This window comes from Canis lupus, chromosome 28, assembly GCF_048164855.1.
Source record: "Canis lupus baileyi chromosome 28, mCanLup2.hap1, whole genome shotgun sequence".
Classification (NCBI taxonomy): domain Eukaryota; kingdom Metazoa; phylum Chordata; class Mammalia; order Carnivora; family Canidae; genus Canis; species Canis lupus.
Genome location: NC_132865.1, coordinates 33,057,135 through 33,077,433, shown reverse-complemented (window position 1 = coordinate 33,077,433; position 20,299 = coordinate 33,057,135). Strand labels below are relative to the sequence as shown.

At 39.8% G+C, this 20,299-nt stretch overlaps 1 protein-coding gene across 6 annotated transcripts in view; it reads left to right on the top strand.

Annotated features, from left to right (window-relative positions):
• The window catches only part of FAM110B (family with sequence similarity 110 member B), a 223,991-nt gene that overhangs the window by 81,495 nt on the left and 122,197 nt on the right, over positions 1–20,299 (top strand). The gene's annotated exons all lie outside the window — the stretch shown is intronic.

The following is a 20,299-nucleotide window of genomic DNA, read 5'->3' as shown; positions in this document are numbered from 1 at the left end:
AGGGCTGCAGGCTGGTTTGTTTGGAGAAGGGGACTGTGACCGCAGAAGAAGCATTTTTGCAGCATAAATAACACGACTTTCATTTTTCTCATTTCCCCTGTTGGTGTGGAAGACCCACATGTAGCATCGTCTCCCCAAATTATAATGGAGTCATTCCACGGAAAATACCTGTACTAACCTGTGACGTCACAACCCCCGGCCTTTCGGATGAGCTATTGATTGAGCATAATTATTTTAACATAAGGGCGAGGTCACGATAAGCCAGACTCCTTTGCCCATAGCATCCCATCGACTTCTCCTTTGGTATTTATGGTGCTGCTGCAGACCTTCCAACACTAAAGTCACTAATTGAGCAGGGAGGTGGCCATGCTTTGTCAGCCTGATAATCTGTAAAGTGCTTTGAGCAGTGCCTGGAACACAGTGCTACATGAGTGTCACCTAGTCTTATTTTTAATTTTTGTTATCAGTCCATGTGTCTTTCTGTTTGGAAAACAGTTGTTTTGTTTTTCAAATCCCAGCTCTTTTCAAGTCATGGTCTATTTTAAGTCTGTGGCTTATTTTTAGATCAGAATTGAGGTTGGGTGGTTGTTTAGCTTATGACTGACAATCTGCTCAGTATATTCTTATGCACAATGTATAGCAGATCTGTAAGGACAAGAGAACACAGTCCTGAGCAGTCATATCCCAGTACATTTCATACTAAAGAGACTTAATTATCCTTCAGGGCCTAAATGTCTAAGGAGAAACCTAGACATTAGGGGAAATGTGGGCTCTGGACCCCATTCTGAACCATCCTCGTTGTTTAGGTTGACAATAATACTTGCGATTCCTACTTGAAATTCCACCATGGTGACACAACATTTAGGTGACTCCCACTGGGTCCACAGGTGGTGAAACAGAAACAGGCGTGTTGTATATACATCAACCAGATCCTATAATTCTTGTGCTTTAAAATCATTAGAGCAGCGCAATTAGCTAACGTAAGAAAAATTAAAACTACTTCTTGGCCATGTAACCAAATGATTATGTTTGCTGCCTGGATATTTTTAAAAAGAGATTGTCAGAGGTTTACTTTTATTTTGAATTTCCTCCTCCACCCACTTTTAACTTTCAAATGATACCTCTTTCATTCCTAAACAGTTTACTTGGCTAATCAAAGGCATGGCTAATTCTTGGGGCCCTGCGGTACCAAAGCTGCTGTAGGCACAGTGTGGCAGTAGGTGGTGCTGTGGATAATGCTGGTGGACAAGGTGCATTTGTGTTCCTGTAGAGCTGAAGGGGTTAATTTAGTGATCCCACTGCTTGCCCTCTCCCCAAAATAATGCTCTCACCACACGGATACTGTCTAACAATCTTTTTAAGGAATAAACACTCTTAAAAGTCTCTCTCTTTTGTATTTCTACCTTTTTTAGACTTATTTCCTTGGGCAGATTTTTCTTTCTGGAAACCATAGTGTTCAGGTGTTAAGACAAACATTGCTTGAAAATCTTATTTAATCGGCTGTACTCTTTACTCTTAATTTTTCATGATAGAATAAGTTTGACCATTCTGGGACTCGGGGGTCTCCAACTAAGCTGGACTTTTTTTTTTTTTTTTTTTCAGTACTTTTGAGAGAGAGAAACAAATGCTGAGAAACCCAGTTGCATCAGGACTCTTAAGAAAATACCTTCTCACTTATTCTGATTTTTGCCATTTTTCTGACTCCCAGTATGATGCAATGAGCATTGATATTCAGGATGAAGACTCTGAAGCTCTGCAAAGCCATGACTCATCCAAGAAAAATATATTCATTCTATTTCGTACAGTACCAAGGGTAGGGCATGAATAAGAAGACTTAGAACAAGGGCTTTCTGGACTGTAATCCGAGTTATCTCTGTGGGCTGGCTCAGGGACTGGCCTCGTCCTGGGTAGTTGACAGTGTATCCTCTTTATTCCAACACAGGATAGCTGTCCTTATCTTCTTTCTTCGGGTGACATGAAGTGACTGGCTGAGTCACGTAGCTAATAAGTAGCAAAGCTGCGATTTTTAAGCTGGGGGGGGGGGTGTGCCTCTGGAGCCCATGGATCTTTCCACTGCACTGTGTGGAATAACCTCTGCATATTCAAGAGGTGCTCACTAGGTTCTTTTGGGATTTGTTACAAAAAAAAAAAAAAAACCCTCTTCTTTGTAACTTAGTGACATGTTTTGAATTGCCTGGGTAGCATTTGGAGTCTAAAACAGGAGAAATTAAGCCAATTTTAATGTTCAGATGTTACCTCCTCAGATTTCACACTACTTATTAAAGATTGCTTGTTTTAGAAGGAGGTAGGTGAAGGATGGCAGGTTTAACTTCTTGGAAATATGTAATGGCCAGTGCAAATGGTTTAGATTATGGAGTGATGTTGGGTCTGTTTTTGGCTTTCTTGCTCAGGTCATCTGATAAAAGTCCTAGACTCCCCAAACCTCCATTGACTTTCCTTCCCTTGTGTTATAGGAACTATATTCATTTTAATCACTTAAATGCATCAAATAATTAAATATGTTATGATTAATAAAACATTAGACCAAACCCTCCTTTCGATGTATTCATTTTTTAAAAATTTTACACTTTAACCAGAGCATAATTTATTTTTTAATGGTCATTTTTTTTTTGTTGAAAGTATTATAAAAATACAAAAAAGTAGTATTAGAGAATTGTTCAGAAATGAACACAAATTTTGTCCAAAATGTTCACCAAAGAAGCTAAGGGTAGCTTTGATTCTACAGTTTGAAAGGGTAAGTTACGGGATCGTTCACATGGAAGATTTGGGAGAGAAAGTAGTAAGAAATAACAGTTTTTCATCGTTTGTGGATGTCATCACCCACACAATAAACTACAGATAATGAAGGTATGGGCAATGCTTCAAAACGTTTGCAGAATACATTTTCTTCCTGTTTTTAAGATTAGGTTTGTTTCTAGATGATCTCTTGTGATACAAAATTAATGACCTTAAATCATGCATATTCCTATTATGACACATTAGGTTTTCCTCCTTTTTGTGAGAAGGGAGTGTGTGTGATGTTTATGTTTTTAACATTTTGAGTCTCATAAGGAGAGTCACATAAGAAGATAGCATCCAAAGACATGAATAGTTTGGTTTGTTTTTGTTTTGAAACTTTAGTATTTAGTAGATGAAGCAAGTGATTTCTTCTTTCCAGTGTGTTTGGTGATAAAAATAGTGAACATGCGGATGATTAAACAAATTTAAACTGGGAACTAGAGCTAAAGCTGGGATTTTAAAATTGTAAACACTGTAGAGGGAAGTTCAAAGGTGAACACTAAGCAAAAGGAAACAATATGTCATTTGGCAGACAGGTTTCTAGAAGAATTATAAGAATTCTGTGGTATGTTTTATACTTCAGAGCAAGATCAATGGGTTTTGAAATTGTCCAGTTCCAGATAAAGCTTTTAAGGATACAATTTAGAAGCATATGGGAAATTTTTGAGTGGTTATGTTGTAAAGCAAAGCATTTGCTCCTCAGAAACCCCACTGGAAGTTTGTTTCTTTTTTAAAATTTTTGTCTTTTTGAGGAGGAATCACAAATACACTTCAAAATAATCATTGCCAGCAATTTTTTTGGTTTCATTAGCTGGAAGTTAATGAAAGAAAGTAACTATGAGAAAGAATGTAGTTTAGCAATTTCTTCTATTTTGGTTATTGTGTTAAATGGATATTTGTAGAGGATTCATTGTGTACCTAGGTCCTGGGGATAAGCAGTGCTCAAGAAAGACAAGGTTCTTGACCCTTTGAGGCTTTATGGTATCAAGGAAGAAAAAGGTAATAAAATAAATAAATGTAAAGCTAGTTCTTTTTTAAGATTTATTAATTAAAAAAAAGATTTATTTATTTTAGAGAGAGAGTGGGTGCACTTGAGAGAAGGGAGGGGCATAGGGCAAGCGAGAGCTAGAATCCTCAAGCAGACTCCACAGTGAGCACAGAGCTTGACAGGGGGCCAATCTCACAACCTAAAGATCATGATCTGAGCTGAAATCAAGAGACAGACACCTAACCAACTGAGCCACCCAGGTGCCCCGTGAAAAGCTAGTTTCAAGCATTTAGTAACTGCAGTCAGGAATGAGGGTGGCATTCCCAGCTGCGTTGGGTGGTCTAGGAGGGCTCCGTAGAGGATGTTTGAGCTGAGACTTAAGAGAAAAGAAAAGAAGGGAAAGGGAAGGAAAGGAAAGGAAAAGGGGCAACCTCCACAAGGCCTTTGGGCACAGAGGGCAGCTTGTGCAAAGGTCCTGAGGCAGGCTGAACCTGGCCTTTGTGAAGAACAGGAGAGAGCATCAGAGATACCAGGTCAGCAGGGCCTTGTAGTGGAGGATTGCTGTTATTCTAAAGTAGTGGGAGCTGTTGGAGGGTCTGACACAAGGAGAGCCAGGCTCTAGTGTGCAGATTTGGCAGCTCACATGGCCTGCCTTATGGAGAATGAATTGTCAGACAAGAGTGGAAATGGGGAGGCAGTTAGGAAGCTGTCATGGTGACCAGCCAGTTGGACAGGAAGGAAAGAAAGGAAATGGGAGAGAACCCGCTGTTTCCACAATTTTGAATTTCTCCTAAACCACTATTGATCTTAAGATGCATCATTCTTGTATGTCACTTCAGAAAGAAAACATAGGCCAGTTAAGCTGCAACATACCTGGTTTCAGGTACTATAGTGGGGAAAATAGATGTGTCTGAGAATTGGTGAAATACATACAGTATATTCTGGATCTCAAGCTGAGAGGGCTTGCCTGTTCATATTTTATTTTTATTTGTGTATCAGTGATACAAGTGGAATCCTGTTATTTGGAAGGATCTGGGGGTCATATGTAATGGAATCCCCTACCTCAAGGATTGGGAGCTGGTGTAAACAATTGCAATCCGTGTAAGTAGTCTTTCTGAGACTTTAAAAATGTGTAGAGAAGGCATTCACGGGTTCTGTTGCCCCAGATGCAGTACAGACCATTGGTGTCAGAGATCAAGGAGACCTAGACAGCCCAGATTTGTCAGATTCAAGGGGAATCATAGACACTGTGTGTGCATTCAGAGTGGATGACAGAACCCTTAGGGATTACAGGCTTTATTTCTGTGACACCAGGAGCAGGGCAGGGGGAGGGCAGGGGGAGGGCTCCATCAGGGCCATGAGGACTCCAGGTCACACACTAGGCCATTACCGAGAGACGGATAGAACGTTTTCTGGCTGAGTCTGTGTGGGTGCAAAGATTGGCACTGTGTGAACTTGAGTGAGTTACGGAGGCTTCTGGAGCTTCCATTTCATCCTGTAAAATGGGGATAACCTTTGCGTAGTACCTACTTCATAGGATTGCTGAGAGGGTTCAGCAAGATGGTGTTTGCAAAATGCAGAGCACCCTGCCAAGGCTAGTTGCTGTTATGAGGTAACTGCGTCACGGATTTCAGGGGCATCTGTCTTGAATGCTGTCCTCATACGGGTCATGGGACGAAAGTCACTGTTTCAGAGACTCACCCTGACCACAGGAGCCAAGGTAGCCCCTTCTCCAGCTACCCTCTCTCCTGTCATCCTGCTTTATTTTCTTCACAGCTCCACTGTCAAACTAGAACAGTGTTATTGGTTTACATGTTGAAAGCACCTTCTCCAGGTTGAAAGGGATGTTGTCACGTAAGAGGCCAAGTCCAGATTGCTACAACCGTGCCAGGCACCTTGCAGGCCTTCCTACGTACTTAACGAATGGAGGCCAAGGGTGACCTGCTGGTTATGAGAGGTCCTTGCCTGTGGCACCTTAAAAGCACAGCAGAAAGGGCCAGAACTCAAGCAAAGTTGTGCTCTCACCTTTGCTTTGGTGCTGTGAGATGGCTGGCTTTCCAGTGAGGTGGATGGATGTACCTGAGGTCCAGCGGGCAGGTTTCAGGCAGCCCTCTGGAGCCCATTTTGGGGACAGAGAGAGGCGAAGGAGGATTTACATATTGAGAAACAAGGATTTTTCTGGGGGTGGGACATGCTAGTTGTTTGAGCCTGGCCTTTCAGAGAGTGTCACTTGCTTCATCATCAAGCCAAATATCACCCAGGGCCTACTCTGGCAACTAGCCCTTCTGTAAAAACCACAAGGGGAAACATGGTAGAGAAGTGTACCCCCTGTAAAAAGCAGCCCTGGCCGTGCCAGAAGCTGGACCTGAAATTGGGGCCGCAGTGGACAGCCTGATGGACCTGCCAGGTCAGCAGTCTGGACTGCGGACTATCTCCCCTGCCCCTGAGCTGGATTATGTTCCTTGTGATGCCACATCTCATGATAACGGCTTTGGTTGTGGGCGTTTTGATGCTATCTGTATTTTGTAAAACGCAATCATACTCATTTCAGAAATAAGAATATTTTATATTCTCGTCCAGGCTTTTTAGCTTTCAACAGTGCTTGCTTGTGGACCACAGTGTTTGGGTGAAGTTAGTGAATACCGTGTAAGGACTTCTTTTCTTTTTATTTTTTTCCCCTTTTATTTATTTTTTGGGTAAGGACTTCTTTTCAAATCCCTGTGCAGACGCACTCCACGATCGTAGGTATATGCTCGTATTTATTCACACACACATGCACACTATTCGTCTGCTTTCTTTCCCTGGCTACCGTGGGGCCATTGCTCTCACGGTTGGTCAGAAATAGACAGAAACAGAACTCAGAAGTGTTGAGAAACACCAGTGAATCCGACAGCACTTCCTGACTCTGTGGTTAGAGCAAGGAGAAATGGGAGGCTCATTGTGCTCTTGACTATGAATTGGGGATTTAAAAAAATCCTTTTAATCTATCCCTGGCCTGTGCTCATTCAAATGATCATTAATTGGAATGTTGTGATTTTTAAGAATCAGATGTTGTTCTTCCCAATAAATTTTGTTCTTGTTCAGTGACCATGAGAGAAGGGGAATCTTTGTGTTGGTGCTGAATATGACTGGTCATGGATGTTCTTAGCTTCGGGCTCTGTTCTAACCTGCAGCATGAATCGGGTGTGTCACCATATAAACCTTTTTATAATGTTTTGGTCAAAGTGGCCACCATCTTCGAGGGGATGAGACGGCGGCTATCTAGCAACTCAGTTATTAAATTTAACGAAAAAATTTTTTTTCTAATTCCTGTTAGCGAATTTATAGTTACAGCTCTTGTACGGGGAGAGTATTACAATCATATAAATCTACATTTTCTGGAAAGTTGAAATAAGGTTCTATCGGTATCGTTTGGAAATTGGTTTTAAGTGAATTTTCCCCAGAAGTGGTGGGAGTCCCATGCATCTCATGTAAGTTTTACATGCACATGCAGGTGTGTGTGTGTCTGTGTGTGTGTGTGTGTAAACGTCTAGTTTACAAAATGAACTTTGCAGTGGCCACATTTCCCAGTTAGAAGTGGCTCTGCCCTCTCCCCAGGGTCACATGTTCCAGCTCATGTGGCCTACTTTGCTTATCTGATTTCTCCTTCAGGTATTTTTTCCTTTCAGAATGCACCAGCACAGGACCAGACTGCTTTAGTTGTTAATCCCCATTGCTATTTCCACATGCCTTTTCCAGAGTCATTTCAGTGTGAGGCATTCAGCTGTTGAAAAGCTCTGTCTGCCCTTCGGACCTTTCCCAAAAGGTGTTTAGATACTGTGAGTTAATGATAAAGAGACTGCATCACCAGGACCTTTTGATTCAGGATACTAAGACATAATCAAACAGCTTTATACATTTTGTGTCTGAAATACTTAAATATCCTCATTTTAATATAGACTTTTTATTTTAGCAGATAGTATTCATTGGTCGTAGATACCTCGTGTTAGGGTTCTCCAGAGAAACAGAACCAGTAGAGCTCTGTCTCTGTCTCCATCTTTTTTTAAAAGAGATTTGTTATAAGGAAGTGGCTGGTGAGGTTATGGGGGCTGAGAAGTCCCAGATCCATCATCTGGGGGCAAAGCATCCGACTCTTGATTTCAGCTGAGTCTTGATTTCTGGGCCACGGGATCGAGACCCAGGGGAGCCCATGGTGTAAGTTCCAGAGTAAGGGGAGGGGAAGATGAATGTCTCCGCTCATGGAATCAGGCAGAGATCAGATCTTCCCTTCTACCTTTTTATTGTATTCAGGCCTTCGACAGACCACCCACATAGTGGGGGAGGGTGATCTGCTTTACTCCATCTGCCCATTTGAACATCAGTCTCATCCAGAAACATTCTTGCAGGCACATACTTGCTCAACTAAGTATCTGGGCATTTTGTGTCCCAGTCAAGTTGATGCGTAGACCTCTCTAGTCCTAGAGTACCACGTTACTGCCTGTTGTAGGGGAATGGAGGTGACCTTGGTGGCGCTTCTCACCTTGTCCATCCTCTGAAGGGCTGTTGCCCTTGTTGAAAATGTCAGGGTGCCTTGTGAATGGGGTCACGTGCACCTCACTGGTGCCTACTTGATGTGGAGGGTGCGGCATCGATGAAGCAAATATTCATCTTTTTTTCTTTTTAGAGAAGAAGAAAGCTTTGTCCCTTTTTCTTTTTTCTCTCAGTTTTCGGCCTCTCTACCCCCTCTTGGCATAGAAAGTTATATAAAAGGAATATGATGCCAGCAGGTGTTTTTTTTTTCCCTTGCATTTTGATACATAAAGAACCTAAACTCCTGTAAGCAGCTTCCTTCCACCAATAGAAGGATAAATTCCTCAAACCTAAAATAGCAAACATACTGTCAAGCAAGCCCGCTTTTGTCTGTGCTCATAGATTTTTAATCGATTCGTTGATGCTTTGTGGTCTAATGAAATGACATTGCAAGGATCATGGAAAGCTTGCATTTGGAGACGGGTGAATTCTTCCCCTTGCAACTGAACCTTCCTTTCCCTGCCCCTACTCTACTGTCTCCAAAATCAGCTGAGGTATTGGTCTATCACAATGCTTACCTGCTCCAAGCCTGGACCCCACGTTCAAAATAAAGTCTTATTAACATACCCTTCCAGTTCTTCCCAGTGTGGCTTCCGTGCCTCTCTGGCTCCTTCCCGTGGGCGTCACCCTGTATTACACCTGCTGTTTGCTCTGTCCCGAGTGGCGGCTCACCTCGCTCTGCTTCGTGCAATACCAGTCACCCAAAAGGCTTCTAGTTTTAGCATGCATCCTCTCTAATTATTTTTCTTGAGCATATGTGGTCTAAATAAAAAAGAGCAGAAGAGGGGGCAAAGCATCCGACTCTTGATTTCAGCTCGAGTCTTGATCTCTGGGCCATGGGATCGAGCCCTGCCTCAGCATAGAGGCTGCTTGTTTCTCTCTGTACCTCCCTTTCTCTCTCTTTCTTTCAAATAAACAAACAAACAAATAAATAAATGAAATCTTAAAAAAAAGAGTAGGAGAAACAAACATGTCTTTTATGATGTTTGAATAATTTGGATGCCAGGGCATGAAAGCATGTCTCTGCCTTATGACTACTGTATGACTTGACAGAGAGCATAAATCATATTCAAACCAGCAGCTTCTTGTGAATATCTGCTTCAATCTTAAGCCACTCTGCTACGTGAGTAGTTTGTGTCTCAAGATTGAGGAGACACAAGGAGTTTGAAGGAGTTTGCAGCTGGGACCAAGCCATCCCTCTTGATAATCCCCTGAGAGAGCGTGGAGAAGACGAGAGGTGCCAGAAACTAGTCAAATGCCCTGATTTTTCAGAAAGGGACAAGATCCTAGACCTGCACTGTCCAGTATGGTGGCCCCTGAGCACTGTCTGTGTGGCCAGCCTGAATTGAGGTATCCTGTAGGTGTAGAGTACCAGATTTTGCAGATTTAGTTTGAAAATAGAATGTAAAAGAACTCATTAATATTTTTTGGATATTTTGGATCGATTGGGTTGAATAAAATACATTATCAAAAATAATTTCATCTTTCTCTTTTTAAGTTTTAATATACTGATTTGAAATAACGTATGGTTCACCTTTGTGGCTTGCATTGTATTTCCATGGGAGGATGCTCTTCTAGATTCTACAATTCAGTTATTTTACTCCCTATCCTTGGCAGCCTTCTAAAACGGTGTTAAGCAGATGGTTGTGTACTTGTAGAAAAGAAAGTAGTAATAACTAAAATCAAGAATAGTGTCAGTATGAACAAATCATGCCAAGCTAACCTCATTTTGTTTGCATAAGGTTACTAGCCAGAATATCAGAACAATTCTGTATATTTCTCTTTGGATTTCTGTGAAACATTTGGAACATCTCTTATAAACTCAAGAACAATTTCGAGTATATAGAGTTGTGGTGATTGCGTTGCTGTGTCCATAGCTGGTTGAACTTGGTTCTCAGAGTATCTTGTATTGATTGTTGTGATTGTTGTGTCAGGAACAGGCTGGGGACGCTCTCAAGCTTCCCATAGAGCTTGTTCCATTTTAGTAATGTGAGGGAATGTAAATTAAGTTCGTTTATGAAAAACATCTCAAAGGGGGATCTGGTGATGTTTCTGGGCCACAAGTTTGACCAGGTTTCGATGGTCTGAAAGGTATTCCACACCAGCCATGTTCTGCCGAATGGTCTGTAGCTCATTTGTTGATCACATTTATTGGATTCGTATGTGCTCACGCACTACTACTTTGGGTGCTGAGCAGAAAGATTAATAATACATTGTCCCTACCTTCCAAGTTTCATAACGATTGGTATGTAGGCTGCCTGGCGATGTAGAGAATATCACCTCACCTCTGCTGCCACAAAGGATGGCTTAGTATTAACTGGTCTGAAACTAAAATCATTATCTTTAAATGGTTCATATCTAACAACTTAATGCATAGCAAATTAATACATGAGACGGTTTTTTTTTCCTAATTGGTTTTATTTGTATTTTTCAGCTTTATTGAAGTATAATTGACAGCTAAAAATTGTGTATGTTTAAGATAGTGTGTTTTGGTGTATGTATGCATTGTGAAATAGTGACCACAGTTAAATTATCAACACACCTACTACCTTACAAAGAGTGTGTGTGTGTGTGTGTGGTGGGGGGGTTGGTGAGAACATTTAAGATCTGACGCTCTTAGCAAATTTCAAAGAGAATAGGGTATTATTAACTATTAACTATAGTCATCATGTTGTACATGAAGTCTCCAGAACTTACTAGTCTTATAACTAGAAGTTTATTTTCTTTAAGTTTGTTTTCTCTCTCTCTTGCTCTCTTTTTAAAAATTTGTTCTCCTTGGCCAATATCTCCCCATTTCTCCCACCCCCTACTTCCTGACAATGACCATTGCTTCTGTTTGACTTTTTTAGTTTCTACATGTAATACATATGTGAGATTTTTTTTTTCTGTAGCTGTGGTAGAAAGCTTGGTAATATCCACTTTGAACCATTTCTAGAACAAAATCACTTTGATAATATACTTTTGGGGGTTTATTGAACCTATGACCTAGAGTGAGTCCTTCAAACTATTACTTCTCAGAGAACGTTTGGCTTTGCCCACTAGGTACCTATTTGGCTGCATCCATTCAAAAGCAGATAGTTCTACATTCTGGTCAGGCTTTTGGAACTTTTTTTGAAAATTACAAATTTACTGAGCTCTTAACAATCTAAGAGGCCTATTTATTGTGGATGATTCTTTCAAGAGTCTACAGAGCCCATTCACTGCTTTGATTTTGTCAAGTTTGATCTTCCAAGTAGAAGGCTCTAGGCAACACTCAGGTGGCAATGAGTTATCTTAGACCCTTCCAGAGTTATCTTCCTGACTGAGTAGCCCTCTTACCCACTCTACTCTTTGATTTGGTTGAAAGAAATTCCAGAGGTGGCCACATGATATCGCCTGTATTTTGGTGGAGATGTCAGTAAGTATCTCTTGTGTTGTTATCATCCAGTGTGCTCTTCTACACTTTACACACTTAAAAATTTGTCAGAAATATGCAAGGCAAAGAATTAGATTATAAATAATAAACTTGAAGCAGAATTGAAGCTCAACTGTAGCAACTTAGTAGGAAATTATGACTAGTCTCTTTCCTATCTTGAGCTGTTTCTGGGTTTAATTTTCTCTAGGTCCTGAAACTTTATGTTTTCCTCTGATTTTATTTTATATTTTTTTTCTTCAAGGTATCTCGCATCTTTTTGGGAAAGAAGGCAGGGTTAAAAGTAAAACCAGAGGCTTTCTTAATATAATTTTTGGTCTGTGAATTGGTTGTTTAGACTTTTTATATTGGGAAGGCATGAATTATATATTTGACCTTGTTGAAACTTTAATACTAAATATTTGAATCAGTGGTGGTCAGCTTTTTAATTATTTATTTTTTGTAGTTGGGAAAATATTTAGAGGTCATTTTCTTTTCTATCTCATATCACAAGTTCTGTTGAGCACTGTGGCAGAAACATTCTTACAATTTAATGATCTCTTGTGCAAAAACATCTCAAAGTGGGATCTGGTGATGTTTCTGGGCCACAAACAGTGCGTTCCCTGCCGGGGGCTGTTGGTGGTGGCAGTGTGAGGCAGGCATACCTTTGGGTTCCTATGAGGGAAAGTGATATGAAGTTAGATTTCAACTTAATGAAGGTGACCCAGACCAGAATGGGCTGCCATATAAAATGGACTCTATTGTTGGGATTGGAGTAGGGGTTCGGAGGAGGCTGGACAGTTGCCTTTCCATCCCCTATGCTGAGACCAAGACTGTTTTTATCCTGACACATATCAGCTTGACCACAACACTGATGGCTGTCACCATTTCTAACAGTATCATTTTGACTTCTCATTTTGGGTTTATTTCATCATGCCTTGGAAGCTGAGTCTGCTCCACAGTAGACTTTTAACAGAATCTTATTCAGGGCACTCTCTCCAGGGGCACAGTGTTGGAGAATAAGGTCATGTTTCTCTTTAACACCGAAATAAACTGATAAATACTTGTAAGCAGAGTAGGAGAGGAGTCAGATGGCTAGCCTTCAGTTTGGGGGCATTTGTTACCATGCTGGAAAGGAGACTGGGACTTGTGCTTCCCGGGAACGGGGATTTTCTGTGCATCAAGGTCCTGGCATCTACATGTGCAGAGTTATGCTTTTGCCTTCCGTTCTCTCTGGCTTGGCAAACACCCAAGCAAAATGGGAACTATGGGGGCTGACTTGGCAAAACAGATTCAGTTCTTCCTCGAAGGGCCCTTCTAGATTGCCTGCTCCAGTGGTCCACACTGTCTACTGGATAAGAGCATCTGGGATTCTGCTGTGCCAGGCAGGGGCGTGGGGGGTGAGGGGCTTCCCTGAACAGGAATTTGGGGGCACTGTGGAGGTTACCTGTGACCCTGCTGTACAGATGGCTTTGGGAACCTTGGATCTGGGTCAGTGGTTCACACACTGTAGCCCAGCAATGACCTGGATGCAAATTGCCTGTCTGTTCCCAGAGTTCCTGATTAACAGGTCCAAGGAGGACATGAGAATTTGCATTTCTGACAGGTTCCCTGTTGATGTGGAACTGCTGATATGGGTGAAGTCCTCATTTAGGGGTGCATGGTGCTAAATTGAGAACCCCCAGCTGCAGTAAACTTTGCAGGAGCCTGGGAAGGAGGGAAGGAGGGAGGGTAATTGAAAATGGATGTCTTGCAGGAAAATGCTGGGGAGGGCAGAAAGGGTTACAGACATTCTCCCAGAGAAGATCTGCCTTGTGTGATAGGCTTTAACTTCTCATCCAGAATCTGAAACAAAGTCCGTAACTTTTAATAAGCCAGGTGCATGCTTTTCCCTAACCATTTTGCATTTTTTTTTATAGTCTGTGTGGCTATTCATTTTAAAGTATCAGTTAAGATTTGCTTTCTGGAGTACAATTTATTAAACATTTTTAGACATTTGGAAGCAAGACTATGATGAAACTATGTTTTATTTAAAAATTTAATGGAAATCTGTTTTGGAACATGTTCAGCTTTCATAAAATATTTTTAAATGTAGTCATTCTAAGATGTTTTTGTTAACATCAAAACTTTGGGGCCATGAAAATGTACTTACTAAGTAAATGTACTAAGTTTTTTAAACTTAGGTTTAAAAAACGTTTTTATGAAATGATATCTTTTTGGGAGTTTCTGGTTTTTTTTGTTGTTGTTGTTTTTAAGCTGAGGAATTTGATGTTCTTTGAGAGAGCTAGCCCCCCCCCTTTTTTTTGTCTTAGAGTATGTAACATTTATATTCTTGGAACAATTTTTCTTATTTTGACAAAATTAATGTAGATATTATTAAATTGATTAAATTTGGAGGAATAAATATAGCAAAGGTGATTTCTAAATTTAGTCTTAGGTCTTTAAGTAAAAATGTCTTCAGTGAACTGAAACCTGTTTTTAAAACGTTACGGGGGCTTACAGTAATATCTAATGAAATGTGTATTCTATAATAAGTCCTATTTGGAAACAAATTTAACTCAAAGAATATTGAACTATTTCTTCTTATATCATTCCACTCATTCTTTTTTTGTGGTTTAATTATATAGTCGACCCACTTAATCTGAATACTTCACAAAACCGAAACTAGGGTATCTTTTAAACAATTTTAGAATCTGAGAAATCTGATGTCTCTTTGGTGAAGGTGGCCAGAGGGAACTAGAACATGTATTCTCTATGGCTCTTTGATGATTTTTTTTTTTTATCTATGAAATAGATACTTTTAGATAAGTGATTATACTGAGCCAAAAGGAAGCTAGGAGTTGAAGTAAAATCTGTATTATCTCTGTTACATAAGAAGTGACCCTAAAACCTAGTGGCTCAAAAAAACGATAAGCGTCCCATCCTGACATTTCAGTGGGGATTCGGGGTGTCTCAGGAGGATGCAATCAAGGTATTGTTGGGGCTGTGGTGACCTGGAGGCTGGACGGGACCTGGAGCAGCTGCATCCAGGGGGGCTCAGCGAGGTGGCTGGTGGGTTGAGGCTGGCCGTTGGTTGGGGAGTGGAGCTCAGTTCCTCCCCACCTAGGGCCTTTAGTACTGCTGTTTGAACTGTTTCGGTTATAGGTCCAATTCTTGGCCCCGGAAAGCACCAGAGAATGATTTTTCACAATGTCTAAGGCTGTGCTCCTTACCTAACTCCATACATTCATCAAGTTTTTTTCTGAGATGCTTCTTTGCTCTGGCAAGTGCTCTGGGCAGATACCTGCCATTTTTTTTTTTTTTGCCTCCAGATACCCCCCAAAATGGTGTGGTGATCAGAATGTGCTAGCCTAAAAGGTAGGAAGGGAATAGGCCAAGGAGGTCTCCTTGAGGAAGGTCAGATATGAGCTGAGTCACATCCACCTACCCAAGGAAATGTAGGTGTTAGCCAGGGGTGGGCTAGGGGTGGGTGTTGGGGGAGAAATTAAAGAGGGAGATTCTAGCCAGATGGGACGGACCCAGTCAAGGGACTGAGGCATGAAACAGCACGGCCAGTCTAGGATGCTCCATGCAATTTTGTTTTGCAGTATAAGGTGAAATATTTGAATGGGGGAGATTCGAGGAGTAGAGAAACCTAGTGTGGCAGGTAGTGGCGTTTGGATTTCTGCCTGTAAGTCTGTGCTTTTGAACCATGCAGCTTGGGCACATGGTCACCTGGCCTCTCAGGCATAGTTTTTCATTCATTCCTTCAACAAAGAATTTGAGCACTGATTAGATTTAAGGCATTATACTGCTTTTCTTACTCCTAAAAGGTGGAGATGTCTTCATTTTATAGATGAGAGAGGAGTCAAGGAGGAGTAATTGACTTGCCATGGTTATGTGGCTGGTGATGTAGGGCTGAGCATCTTTGCATCTGTTTGAAAACCTGAAGGTTTTTGGTAAGAATTGCCAAAGACACATATTTAAAATAAAGATTTCAGGGCCCCACCTTAGACCTTTTTATTTTTAGGGGAGGATCCCCAGGTGATGCTCACTATTGGTGAAGTCCAGAATGTAGCTTTTTTGCTTTAGGCTTGAACTTTGAACAGCGTGGGTTGGGAAATTGAGGGAGAGGAGATGCAATCTCTTTTTTGTATGGGATGAGGGGCATGAAGACCAAGAGGTGATTTCTCTCTAAGAGAAATTACAGTGGACATTAAAGAAATATCTTCTGCTAAGAGATTTCCGAAGTCTCTCAAAAATAAATTGTGAAGGAAGACATCCATCATCTTCCTTATCTTGGAAAATCAGCGTTTGATTTTTAATAGTTGATTTTATTGGTATTTGGTATTTGGTTTGATTTAATATTTCACTTGAGTTAGTAGCTGAAAGGTGCTAATGAGGTATTTATTAATACTTGTAGTGGAACCAAAAGTTGAGAAATATGTGAATATAAGAGCCTATATCAGTATTAATGTTCTGTGGTTTCCTAGGACTTAAAGAAAACCAAAAAAGAGTGGAATTCCTAAGAATTTCTTAAAAAGGATACTTTCATGTTCCTTTGTATTTTATAATGTACTGTTCTAAACATTTCACATGTTTTGGATCATTTTGTTATCAAACCCCAAAAAACTAGGCTTCTATTTCCATTTCACATGGCTATAGAATTTGAAGTTTATTAGAAAATGTATAGGGATACCTGGGTGCCTCAGTTGGTTAAGCATCTGCCTTCAGCTTAGGTCATGATCTTGGGGTCCAGAGATTGAGCCCCACATGAAACTCCCTGCTTAACTGCTCTCCGTCTCCCTCTGCCACTCCTCACCACCCGCCTTTGTCCATTCTTCCTTTCCCTCTCTCTCAAATAAATAAATAATATCCTTAAAAAACAAACAGAAGAACATATATGCAGGTAATCTTCAACTATGATTGTGGATTTTTCTGTTTCTTTAGTTTGGTACATTTTTGTTTCATTTAGTTTGAGATTCTGTAGTTAGGTGCATACATTTAGAACTCTTAATGTCTTTGTGCTGAATTGACTCTTTTATCATTATCTAATATACCTCCTTATCTTTAGGGACAGTCCTTACCTTGGAGTCTACTTTATCTGATGGTAATGTAACCACACCAGGTTTTTATGACTGGTGTATGTATACACACACATACACACATACACCATGGTGTGTATATATATATATATATATATATATATATATATATGCATATATTATACATATATATATGTGTGTGTGTGTATATATAAATAAAATCTGTTTTTAACCTATCTAGGCTTTATACTTAAAGTGTGTTTTTTATAAATGGCATATAGTTATGCATTGCTTTTTATCCAGTCTTGAACGTTATCCCCTCTTCATTGAGGGTTTTGTCCATTTATATTTATTGTAATTATTGATACTACATAAATTGATAATTTTAAGTCTGCTCTCTTATTATTTGTATTGTACTTATTTGCTGTATTAGTCTGCCTAATTTTGGATTACTCAAGTAGTTTTTGGTATTTTACTTAATCTCCTTGGCTTTTTAGCCACGGTTTGGTTTTAATTTTTAATGGTTGTTTTAGGGATTCATCTATGTTAAATTCATATTACAACTTTGAATTTAATCTAAAAATCTTAGAACTGTACATTTCCATGTACTCTCCTCTCTTCTGTTGTGCTGTTGTCATATATTTTACTTCTACATAAGTTATAAACTCCGTAATATAATAGTATATTTTACTTTACAGCTAATTATCATTTTAAAAAACTTTAAAATATTTATCCACACTTTTACCATGTCTTTGTTGTTTATTCCTTCTTGTAAATCTGATTTTTTCTGTTTGGTATTATTTCCATCAACCTGAAGAACTTCCACTATAATTTACTGTAATGTGGATCTGCTAGTGACAAATTTTCTCAGCTTTCATTTAGCTGAAAACATCTTTAACGTTGATTTCATTTTTTGAGGAGTATTTTGCTAAGCACAGGATTGTAGTTTGACAGTTTTTTATTTTTTCCTTTTAGCACTTTAGGTAGGTTGTTCCATTCTGGCTTCTATTGCTTCTAATGAGAAGTTGGCCATTATTATTATCTTTGTTCCCCTGTACGTAATGTCTTTTTTCCTCCTCTTGCTTTTTAATTTTTTTCTTTTTATTGTTTGTTTTTAGAAATTAGGCCATGATATGCCTAGGTGTGATTTTGCTTGTATTTTTCTGTTTGGGATTCATTGAACATCTTGGGTTAATGGTTTGATGTTTTTCAAAATTTGATATATTTCAGTCACATTCCTTGAAATATTTTAAATCCCATTGTTCTCTGTTTTTTAAATTATTCATATTTTGGATAATTTGCTGTTATTTCTCAGGTCACTGCTACTTAGTTCATTTTTTTTTCCTGTTCTTTTTCTCTGTTTATTTTGGAAAATGTAAGATTTACTGACTTGTTTTTTGTGATGTCCAATTAGCAGGTCTATCCAATAAACTTTTTTTTTTTCCAGATTTTTACTTTTTAAATTAAGTTTTCATTTTAATTTCAATATAATTAATATACCATGTTATATTAGTTTCTGGTGTAAAGTATAGTGATTCAGCAATTCTATACCTTCTTCAGTACTTATCATGAAAAGTGTGCTCTTTAATCCCTATCACTTATCCCCCCACCCCTCTGGCAACCATCACTTTGTTCTCAAGAGTCTAGTTTTATTGATTTCTCTCTCTCTTTTTTTCTTTGCTCATCTGTTTTGTTTTTTAAATTCCACATATGAGTAAAGTCACAAGGTATCTGTCCTTCTCTGACTGGCTTATTTCACTTAGCTTTATATTCTCTAGCTCCATCTATGTTGTTGCAAATGACAAGACTTCATTTTTATGACTAAATAATATACCATTGTGTGTGTGTGTATTCTTTATCCATTCATCTATCAGTGAACACTTAGGCTGTTTACATAGTTTAGGTATTGAATATCATGCTACTATAAACACAGGGCTGCATGTATCCCTTTGAGTTAGTGTTTTTCTACTTTTTCAGTAACTACCCCGGAGTGTGATTACTGGATGGTAAGATACTCTATTTTTAATTTTTGCGGAATTTCATACTGTTTTCCGAAGTGGCTGCACCAGTTTGCATTCCTACCAGTAGTGCACAAGTGTTCCCCTTTCTCTACATCCTTGCCAACACTTATTGTTTCTTGTGGTTTTGATTTTGGCCATTCTGATGTGATATCTCATTGTAGTTTTGATTTGCGTTTTTCTGATGATGAGTGATGCTGAGCATCTTTTCATGTGTCTGTTGGATGCCATCTTTGGAGAAACATCTGTTTATGTCTTCTGCCCATTTTTAATCAGATTATTTGGGTTTTCTTGGCATTGTATAAGTTCCTTATATATTTTGGATACTAACCTTTGTCAGATATGTCATTTGCCAGTATCCTCTTCCCATTCAGCAGACGGCCTTTGAGTATTGTTGATTGTTGTTTTTGCTGTGCAGAAGCTTTTTATTTGGATATAGTCCCAATAGCCCATCTTTGCTTTTATTTGCCATACCTCAGGAGATATCCCATCCAATAAACTTTATCCCAGGTGGTGTAAATAAAATAGTAAAGACTGAAGTATAATATTTTGTTTGTTTCAAATCTCAGAGCATGCAAGCTCTTTCTTCATGGAGATTAGGGTAAGGAGCTGAATATTCAGATCCTTTAGAATTTTTTTTTAAAGATTTTATTTATTTATTCATGACGGACACACAGAGAGAGGCAGAGAAATAGGTAGAGGGGGAAGCAGGCTCTATGCAGGGAGCCTGATGTGGGACTCGATCCCAGGACTCCAGGATCACGCCCTGGGCCAAAGGCAGGCCCTAAACCACTGAGCCACCCAGGATCCTCCCCACCTTAGAATTTAACTAAACTCTTGAGTTGCACTTTTTTTTTTTAAAAGATTTATTTATTTATTTATTCATGATAGACAGAGAGAGAGACAGAGACACAGGAGGAGGGAGAAGCAGGCTCCATGCTGGGAGCCCGACACGGGACTCGATCCCGGGACTCCAGGATCGTGCCCTGGGCCAAAGGCAGGTGCCAAACTACTGAGCCACCCAGGAATCCCCCTGAGTTGCACTTTTAATCAGACTGAATTCACCTGATCTTCCTTTTTTTTTTACTCTGCCAGTGTGTCAGCTGGGAGAGTTGGACTGCCATTTTAGATATTTTGATTCCCCTTTGCATTCAGAGACTGAAGTACCTTGAGAATATATGGGCTGTGTGTCTTCTCTTGGCTTTCTAACCTCTGTTGCTCTCTTGCCTGGTTTTTGGGATGAAGGTTATGGGGGTAAATTCTAGTAAAGTGATTTGTTGTTGCCTTTCTTATTCTTTCAGATTCCAGTCTTTCTGTCCTACCTGTTCACACTGTCCTGTAAGGCTGGTCTCTCTCTCCGTGTTCCTGGCAGATCAGGTCCTGTCTGTGGGATTTCCTCCCTCTCTGCAGGCTAGCCAGGCACACACAGCCTTCAGAAATGCAGCTTACACTGGCTTTCAACTTGCCTTTGAAGGACTTGTTTCTTGTTGAAATTAGGTCATCAAGGCTT